This window comes from Triticum dicoccoides, chromosome 2B (assembly GCF_002162155.2).
Source record: "Triticum dicoccoides isolate Atlit2015 ecotype Zavitan chromosome 2B, WEW_v2.0, whole genome shotgun sequence".
NCBI lineage: Eukaryota > Viridiplantae > Streptophyta > Magnoliopsida > Poales > Poaceae > Triticum > Triticum dicoccoides.
The window spans coordinates 48351193-48361321 of record NC_041383.1 but is presented as its reverse complement, the minus strand read 5'-3'; the positions used below and the strand labels follow the sequence as shown (position 1 = coordinate 48361321).

General features: G+C 46.0%; 1 long non-coding RNA gene across 1 annotated transcript; it reads left to right on the top strand.

The window, feature by feature from the left end:
- The first annotated feature begins 7573 nt into the window (after positions 1-7573).
- Positions 7574-8177, top strand: LOC119367062. The gene is made up of 3 exons (XR_005176180.1): positions 7574-7648; positions 7910-7942; positions 8038-8177. It is a non-coding gene; the product is annotated as an uncharacterized LOC119367062 (long non-coding RNA).
- The last annotated feature ends 1952 nt before the right edge of the window (positions 8178-10129 follow it).

The following is a 10129-nucleotide window of genomic DNA, read 5'->3' as shown; positions in this document are numbered from 1 at the left end:
TGTGTGTGTGTGTGTAAGACTCTAGTTTATGGGTCTATGCTATGCATGTTTATCTATGTTGTGCATGACTGTGTGTTAGTAACCTCATCATTCCAATGAAAGGTTACTTGATCACGTGTTACATGTAACCAAATACCAATGCGCTGCATCTGCCTAGAACATGCTTGCAACCAAACACCATGCGTGCGTTTCTGCGTAGCCAGTCTAGAGGGGATGCAGGTAAACAAATTATGTGCAGAATATGGGTTTTATCCTTTCTTCAATCAGCCAGGATGAGTCCAGCCATAGATGCAAAGTGCCCAAAATCCATGCAGTCTAGCAAACGTGTCCCTACCTTTTCTTGGCACTGTGAAATTCCACATCCCTAAGTCACGACGGCTAAAGATGGCGGTGGCGAGTTTGGTCTGTCAATGGACTCCTTGTCCATTATGGTCACGAAGAGAGATCTTCGTATGCTGCCACAATGAAGAGAGGATCTCTGTCCACATCAGATACGAAGAGTAGCTCTTCGTGTGCGTCATACACAAAGAGTGCCTCTTCGTCCGCTGTGGCTACAACGAGCTGATAGGATTGAAATCTCTTCAAGCGAAGATCTCTAGCTAACTTAGTCAACATGCCATCCACATGGCAGTAGCTTGTTGTGCAAGCTAACTTGTTACACAAGTTTTCTTGGAGCACACACGGCAACAACTTCATACAAGTTTGCTTAACTTCATAAGCAATAGTACATACCATGAACTCCCATACCACTTCTCTACATTTTTAACACGGTATAGACGCAGACGCTCATACAAACAAACTTACACTCACTCCATCCCTACCCATGTGAGAACCTCCAAAAAACTGAGTCGACACATCATCTTAAGATTGACAAAGTCACCATAGGCGCCTCCGTAGTCGACGTCGACGGGAACGTGTTCTCCCATTGAATGGGAATCGCCGAAAAGCCTGAAATAAATTCAGAAAAATGCGAGCATCAATGTCAAGTCTAGGACTTGAACCCTAATGTCAAGTCTAGGACATCAATGCGAGCATCATATAACAATCCCTCAACATGCAACAAAGAGTCACTCCAAAGTCACTAATAGCGGAGAACAAACGAAGAGATTATTGTAGGGTACGAAACCACCTCAAAGTTATCCTTTCCGTTCCATCTATCATAGAGTTCGTACTAGAATAACACCTTAAGACACAAATCAACCAAAACCCTAATGTTACCTAGTACTCCAATGCCACCTCAAGTATCCGTGGGTATGATTATACGATATGCATCACACAATCTCAGATTCATCTATTCAACCAACACAAAGAACTTCAAAGAGTGCCCCAAAGTTTCTACCGGAGAGTCAAGACGAAAACGTGTGCCAACCCCTATGCATAAGTTCACAAGGTCACTGAACCCGCAAGTTGATCACCAAAACATACATCAAGTAGATCACATGAATATCCCATTGTCACCACAGATAAGAACATGCAAGACATACATCAAGTGTTCTCAAATCCTTAAAGACTCAATCCGATAAGATAACTTCAAAGGGAAAACTCAATCCATTACAAGAGTAGAGGGGGAGAAACATCATAAGATCCAACTATAATATCAAAGCTCGCGGTACATCAAGATCGTGCCAAATCAAGAACACGAGAGAGAGAGAGAGAGAGAGATCAAACACATAGCTACTGATATCATAACACTAATCTTCTACACATTATCAGTTACCATTTATCTACTGTTTGATGTTTTATATTTTGTCAACAGTCATCCAAAGGGGGGGGGGGAGATTGTTGGTGCAATTCCTTGCCCCCTATGTTTTGGAGATTGTTGTCAAAAACAATAAGGGATGATTTATTTGCTAGTGCACACATAGAGAAATGGTCCCTAAACTAGCGAAAAGAATGTTGTATTCTTTCATGAAGTTCGAGGAACTATAACGAGAATTATCTGTGTTACAGAGAAGAGAGAGATACTTTTCAAGAAGAAACTACATTGAGAAGATTGCGAAGAACATGACCCCTTAAAATTATATTGCAACACAAAGCAATTTTATTCAGTGTGTTTGAAGAAGAATGACTGCAGTCGAGAAGTTTGAAGGCGAAGCAAAGACATAGTATTTGTTTCGTTGTTCTTCTTTCTCTTGTTTGAGTCATAGGATGATCGTACTATTAAGAGGTGTATAATTTTTTGGAACTTAGTTCTATTGTGATGCTTAAATGAAACTTATGCAAGACTAAGCGAAATCTCTTTGTGAACCAAATGTTTACTTGCCAGCCAGCGACGATGTTCTTCTGAACTGCGACAGATATCTTTCAAACCAAGGAGTTAGCAGTACTTGTTCCTCAAGTAATGTTACTGTTGTGTTGAAAATACAACCATTAGAAACATGTCGGTTGGCCATTGGTTGGGCTTCATGTCCTAAATGGTTATTTCCGATCAGGGAAGGCCGCGGCTATAAATAGCCACCTCGCTCCAATGTTTTTTGTTGGTACTCTGCTTAAGATTATGAGAAGATTGATTGAGCACCCCTCTCGAGATATTTGAGTTTAAGATCCACTTAGATAAAAATCAAGAGTCGAAACTTAGATAGTGATTGAGCATCACAATAGATATGAGTTGACAGTTATTGTACCTATCACTCTTGAGAGCTACACACTCTCTAGACGGGTAGGTGTTGGCTTGAGTGTCAGAGACTAATTGTCTTCACCAAGCAAAGTCTTCAACAACCAAGAGTAATTATGGTCCGCGAAGAAGTCTATCGAAGGTTGGAGATCACCGATAAGCATCTAGATCTACCTTGAGTGAACTCAACCAAAGTCTGATCAGCTCCGTGTTGAAGGAGGATAGGACGGACAGAGGTTTGATCCCGTGTTCAGTTACAAGTCCCTCCAATTAGATGTAGCTCTTTTGCAGAAGAGTTTACTGGTCTACCAAATTAACTGTCACCATCGAGGACCACCGGTTCACTTTACTCTAGTGCAATACTTTCAGTAGTTTATCTTTAGCGCTCTGTGATCCAGTTGTTATTCCTGATCATCTATCTATCCTCATTTACTTTATGTGATATGTCAGTATTGCCTAGTATACTTCGGTGTGCTATGCTTATTGTTGCATTCTTGTATGTTCACCTGCTAGTTGTCTAGTGTTTCTTTGTTTCTCGACTAGGTTGAGTTCTGCCAAACTTCTCTCAGTTTATAACATGTATTCTATAGCTTGTTTTCATTCATAGTTTTTCCCTACATGCACTTCATACTGCTTCCTATTCTGTGCTACTATTATCATCGCAAAAATTGTGTGCTACTACACCCAAAAGATTATCAAAAACTTTCATTGAAAGTTTTTCTTGATCCTTCTCATTCAAACAAACCTTCTTGTGTGAGTCCCTATCTGTTTTCCTACAGTATTTGTCCTCGTATATTACTTCTGTTGTATTCATTGGTTTGGATTTAAAGTTCCAAAAGAAATTTCAAATCTCCCATCCAACCACCTCTAGTCGATATACTCTCGATCCTAACAGTTATCCCTGCCGCATGGCAGAAAATCCCCTCACATCCCCACGACAGTGTTAATTATGCATGCAAATCGAGGGGGCTCTGTTAAACCTATGTGGGGATCGAGCGCACGCCTGTTGTTGATGGGATGTGGCGCGGGTCGGCCCTTAGCCCACTCTCGCATGTCATGTTGACTGTAGGTCCATGCCTGACACGTAGTCTGGTAAGACTAGGTGATGAGACCAATTTGGTCTGACAGAACTAGACAAGACGACCTTTGGAGGCACAACGCGGGAATTCCTCCCATGAAGAGCTGGCTGCGCGGGGATGTGCAGGTTGATCATGTCCTTCGACAATTCAATACCAGGTGGTTTAGGGCCCTTTTTTGCTGGATTTTTGGGCTTCTAGAATAAGCTGCCCCCTACCCAGCTTATTCTAGAAGTACAACCAATTTTTCTTTTAGAAGCAGCTTCTAGAATAAGCTGGGTAGGAGGCAACTTATTCTAGAGACACCAAAAGAACTGTCCCTTACACCTCTTTGGAGGCAGCTCGGCAATTAGAGGCCAACTGCACATACATGTTGTTAGGGAAGCTTCTATGAACTGGCGATCGAAGGCGATGTGTAGCTCAGAGATGATCGAGGCCTGACCAATACTTGAAGATAGGTTCAGGGGCTACTAACGGTGTCCCGTCCTAGGGGTCGCTCACCATGCCAGTTCTCGGCTTGGTGGGCTGGTCTGAGGACCCTTGGTCGATCCGTGCTGAGCCACATGGGGCGGCCCGTGACACATTATACAAAGACTCCGGAAGATTTGACATTCAAGATGGAGATACTTGAGCCATGGAGGACTCTACCTCCACTGATATATCCGATTAGGATCTGTAACCCTAGGAGTAGCCTAGGACCCCCGGTATATTATACAAGACGGGGGTTGGGCTTGTCGGTAGTATACCTATAGTCCCTTGGTAGCATACATATAGTCCCTTGGTATTCACATGTACTTTGTACATCTTCTCTCGCAATATACACAAGCAGAAGTAGGATATTATCTTGACGTGAGAGCCCAAACCCGAGTAAATCCTTGCCTCATGTTGCCATCCAGCCCAACCGCCTAGCCGGTAATACCCTACCGAATGATCTACTGAATTTAGCTCCGACAGTGTGATGGACAAGGTGGTCGTCGACGATGACAGTGGCCGACGACGGTGATTTGGGAACTAGGGATTTGGCAAGAGGGCGTGGAGAGAAGCTAGTCTAGTTTGACTGCACCGTGTCATGGTTTTGATCTCTACCATCTATGCACCCTCCTCCATCTCCAAGAAAGAAAGTTAGGGTTTGTGCCTCTCGCCGGCGCCGGCGCAGGCCCGCCTCGTCTCCGGTGGCCCTAGGGCCACCGAGGTGCGGTGGATCCTGGCAAGGGCCGGCGGGAGAGCTCCGTTTTTAGTCTCTCTTTTTTCAATCTTGTTAGGCGAGACGGTGGTGGCTCCCTGAAGATGGAATAAAGGTCTCCCCGCCTAGCCACCGTTCCGGCGATGCGTCTAGTATCATTGGTGGGCGTGTGAGGTGTGTCTCCGGCAGATCTATCTTTGGTGGATTTGCTCGGATCTCGTCGTTGCTCGTCTACGTTCGTGTGTCTTCGGTTTGGATCCTTCCGATCTACGTTATTTTTCATCGGCGGCGGTTGCTGTTCTGAGGTGCTGGTCCTATGGGGCCTTAGCACGATGACTTGCCGACTGTCTAGTACAACAAGTTGTGCCCGGCTCCGGCGATGGAGGGGCGATGACGGCGGCGCGTCTTCGGCTCGCTTCGGTGCTTGTAGTCGTCGCTAGGTGGTTTATGGATCTGGATGTAATTTTTATTTCTGGTGTTCGTTGTACTGCCACGATTAAAGATGAATAGATTGGAAGTTTTCTAAAAAATTAAATTGTTTTTGTAATATATAATTCACTAATTTAATTCAGTAGCATTATTATATTCATGTGATAATGTTTATTATACAAAGCTATGAAAAATATGGGATAAGACATGTAATAATAATAACATATCTAATCTGTACGTATGATGTGACTTTCGGGCCGCGGCGGCCTAGCGCAGGCCGCCGCACTGCCCGGACAGAATATTTAATTGCCGGCGTGACCGCGTTTGGAGGGCTCCGCCCCTCCCCTTATACAATTCGAAAAAAGAGCACCCGCTGGTGCACAGTGCTCCCCGCGGTGCTTCGCAGGAACAGGCGTCTTGGCGTCTCCCCGCCGACGCACCTGATTCTATTTCCTTCCAATCGCTGCCAATCCTACACGGCTCCTCTTCCTTGAACAAGGTGGCAGAGGCGCTGGGCATTCATCGGTGGCGGCCGCCGCGGGATACACGGACGCCTGGAGAACGAGGTACGTGCCCGTCCCCTCTGAGCAAGACCATCTCCGGCTTGAGGCTGCGGTGCGCCAAGTCGTGCAGGTGCTCTGAAGCTAGCGACAGCTCGGCGTCGGCGCGGAACCTGCCTGCTGCGACGAGCAGGCGGCCGCCGGGGCGGCGAGTGTAGGTGGTTCCCCGGCAAAAAGAAGGAAGGGAGGCGGCCGCCGGGGCGGCGAGTGTAGGCGATTCCCCGGAAAAGAAGAAGGATGAGCAGGCTGCCGCCGCGGTTCCCAGGCAAAAACAGAAGCACGAGCAGGCGGCCTCCGGGGCGGCGAATGTGGGATGTTCTCGGGCAAAAGAAGGAGGAGCAGGCGGCCTCCGCGGCTCCAGGCCCGGGGCGGCGAGTGCAGATCACCCTGGGGTCCGGCGTGGAGGCGCGCGTAGAGGGTGGGCACGGGTGGGTGGTCGAGCGAGGAGAGGACGCCGTAGAGTGGCCGTGGCCAGGTGCGTCCTGTGCGGGGAGGAGGACGACGAGTACGGTCGCGGCCGGCGGCCGCGATAGACGGCCGGGGGTGTGGGGAAACGTCAGAGAAGAGAAGGGATGGTGGGGCGGGCTCAAAGTGCGTCCATTGGCGGACGAGGAGAGTGTGGTGCTTCCACGGAGGAGATTTTTTTTTCCAGACTGCCATTTGAGCGGTGGCTATCGTCGCCGTGGTGGTGGTAGAGCAGGGGGGGAGTGGGGAGGGGAGGGACGATAGAGCGGAAGAGGCGGCGAAGAGGTGGGCGAGAAGGGACAGCAGGGAGGGTGGTGGAGACGGCGTCTCCATGGGAGGCGACGGAGGAATCTGGTTTGATTGATGGAGGCGGAACCGGCGGGTCCTCCGGCGGCCGGCGCCATGCCTCCATTATCCTCCTCGCCGTGCTCAGCTCGCGACAATCACCCCGCCCCTGCACTCTGCTTTATGCAGACTTGCAGAGCATATCAAAATCTGCATACAAAATGAGAAAATAGGCCGACTAGTTACTTCAAATGCGATACAAGTTCATTCAGATCTTAGCAGCTCTGTTTTCGTTATATCATTTCGAAATCCCAATATTAAATTATCCGCATATATTTCATTGCTGTTAATGGCAGATGGACACTGAGGTCTATTCAGTATATGATGTGCCGATCACACAGCTGCTCAATGTACCCCGAGACGAAAGTAATATTGAGGAATGTTGGGAAGGTAGTACGATGCTAGTTTATTCTTCTCTGAACATAGATCAACTATATCTGTGGCTTGGACTTTGGAATCAATTGATGAAGCTTTTCTTGCAGCTCCACTCGGTCCTCCTACTTACATGATGGAGGCCAACTTGACTCGCGACGCCGCGCCAGCCACCACGCTGCCGGAGAGCGGTTGTACGCGCAAGAGAGGTCCTCGAAAGAGAAGAATACCATTATGCACCGACAAAAGTTGGTTCTTGGGTAACCATTTTGGGGTAAGAGTCATGCTTAATTGCTTATATATTCCCAGGTTGAAATCGCACAAATTATCTAGCGTTCTCTTTATATTGTCCACCCATAAAGATGAGCTTGGAACTTCTTCCGTAATTAATCCATCAATGGACAGCAACCAAAGAATTCTATGTCGTTGGTTGTTTGAACAGGGCGACGGCAAAAACCGTGGACTACGAACCAACAACGAGCATTGGACGCCCGAAGAGGTGACTGCACTACTGGATGGTGTTGAAGATCTTGGTGTTGGAAGATGGTCTGCTCTGAAGAAGAAATGGTTTTCGACCTCAGTCCGAACTGCGGTGAATCTTAAGGTAAAGTGGTACTGTGATAAATTCTGAGATGTTGCTTGGCTTGGGGCCTTGTAAATCACACTCTATGTGCCCATCTTCTATTTGTCTACACTTTCCATTGCAAAAGATCATTAGTTTATCCTTAATAAAAGAGATAGTTAAATTGATTTTATGTTTGGTACATTTTTCTCGTGTTACCTTGTCTTGTCGGCACCCCATCCTCTAATTCTTTCTCCTAGTTCCTTTGCTAATACCAATCTATCATTTTGTTTAACTTTTCAGGATAAATGGAGAAATTTGCTGAGATCATACACGGTGAGACTTGCCGTTGAAAAAAGTGCTATTCCATAAACTCTTGAACCAATTGTGGAGCATCACTGATTTTTATTTCTTGCATTTCTTAATTGCAGGGAAATGCAGAAAGAGGATGCTATCTGCAACTAGATCATAGCTTGATCCAACGGATCCAGAAGGTAGCGGCCGAGAACCCATATCTAAGCTGAAGCTGCAGTGCTGCACCTTGGAATGGTGCTAGAGCCAATATTTAGGACTTTTGGTGTACAGAGCAGTAGCTAGACTGAACCATCTGCATGGAGCAGCTTGTTTGCATCTCCTGCCTAAGTGCTATGTAAAGCACTCGCTTACTAATGAAGACAAGTAGTTAAGCTAATACAGTATTATTTGAAGATGTTACGTTTTAGCAGTGCCTAAATACATAATAATATGTGTGGCCACCTTCCCAGTCTTCTGGATAGTGAGAGATGAGTCGGCAAATACCCCTTGGCAGCTTGGCTCTCATGTGTATATGCACCTGATATGAGAAAAAAAACGTAATTGTGAAACTTCAAAAAATTCTAAACAAACTCGACCTTTTGTTGTACTCATATAAAAAGTTTTGCCAACCAAAAACTCCCGTTGACTTCTGGGCAAAAAGGCCAAATTTTCGAGGAAAAATATGTAAATAGTTTGTATATAATGTTGATGTTGTTTACTTTCAAGTCGACAGGAGTTCAGTTTTTTTTTGATGGGTCGACAGTAGGTTGATTAGTAATAAGTGCACAAGTAAACAAAGGATGGTGGACTGTTTGTACAACATAAATCATCCAAAGAAACAAGTCATCATACATCAAGTCTGTCAAAAATGACACCAAATACACAATTGAACCCTGAACAGAATTTGGTTCCAAAGATCACAAATTTTCATCTAAACAATGGCACCAGGTACAAAATATAACCTTGAATAGAAAATTACCTACAAGTTCATTTTCTTAAATTTTTGACTAAACAAGCAAATTGAAGCACTATGATCCTTCGGATATCTTCTGCATAGTCGTGTGGTTTCTTCTCCACTCCATGTAGAGAGAATACATTATGTCGTCTGCTTCCTCACTTCATGCTAACTCGACTCCCAATAGATCCGCTGCGCCATCATATTGTAATGAGCAGAAGCTCCCATCCTTCACGCTGACCTTAAGGAAATGGATCAATGTACCACCATCTTTGTATCAAACCAAGGGACCCCATCCCATGTTCCTTGAGGCCTTCAAAAGCATGAACCAATGAGTTTGGCAGATTCAGCTACCAACATATCATAATGTATGATGATATAAATATTAACAGTATCTTGTGATCCACATTAAGTAAAATACAAATCTTGATGTAAAACAACTAAGTGTTAGTTAATTTGTTTTTTTTCTTCAGATCATCTGTGGAATTATGCAAGATGCTCGTGCATCTACACCATTGTTTCATGAATAGTTCAGCAGAGAAGAGTGCATTGAGGCAAAACAATAAATACAAATGAAAAGCATAAAAATAACCATGCTAAAACAAATGGTGACCTAAACATAAGATCTTGGGGAAAGAAGGAAGGCCGCGGGGCGAAAGACTATTTCGAGGAAGGCGGTGGTGTTGGGTTTTTTCTTTTGAGCAATTGGTTTCTTTTCTTCTGGAGAATGCATGCAGAGGCGGTGAGGTGTATTATTCTTGAGACAAGGCAGTGTGGTTTTTTTAGAAACACCTGTAACTTTATTCATACTCATAAAAATTACAGGTACACTACTGGAATCTGGCAATTTACCGTCTCCCACCTCTTTGCCGTCCGCCAGCTGACGGCAAAGAGGCTCTTTCCCGTCCGCTTTCACAAAGCGGACGACAAAGAAAGGGCTGATGGCAAAAAGGCTATTTGTCGTCAGTTGCTTCTTTGCCGTCAGCCAGCTGACGGCAAAGAGATGGAAGACAGACGGCAAAGGGCCAGGTGGGCCCCACAAGGCACGGCGTGGCTAGGTCAGGTTCTTTGCTGTCCGCCAGCGGACGACAAAGAGGAGACGTAGGCCAGCCCTAAACGGCCGCCCTCTTTGCCATCTGCTAGCAGACGGCAAAGAAGGCCCACTTAACGGGCCGAGCCGCCTCCCCTCTCTCTCTTCCTCTGTCTCCCTCCCGCGCGCCCGCCTCTCTCCTTCCTCGGCGCCGCCTGCCAGCCTCGCCCCCCGGACCCAGCCC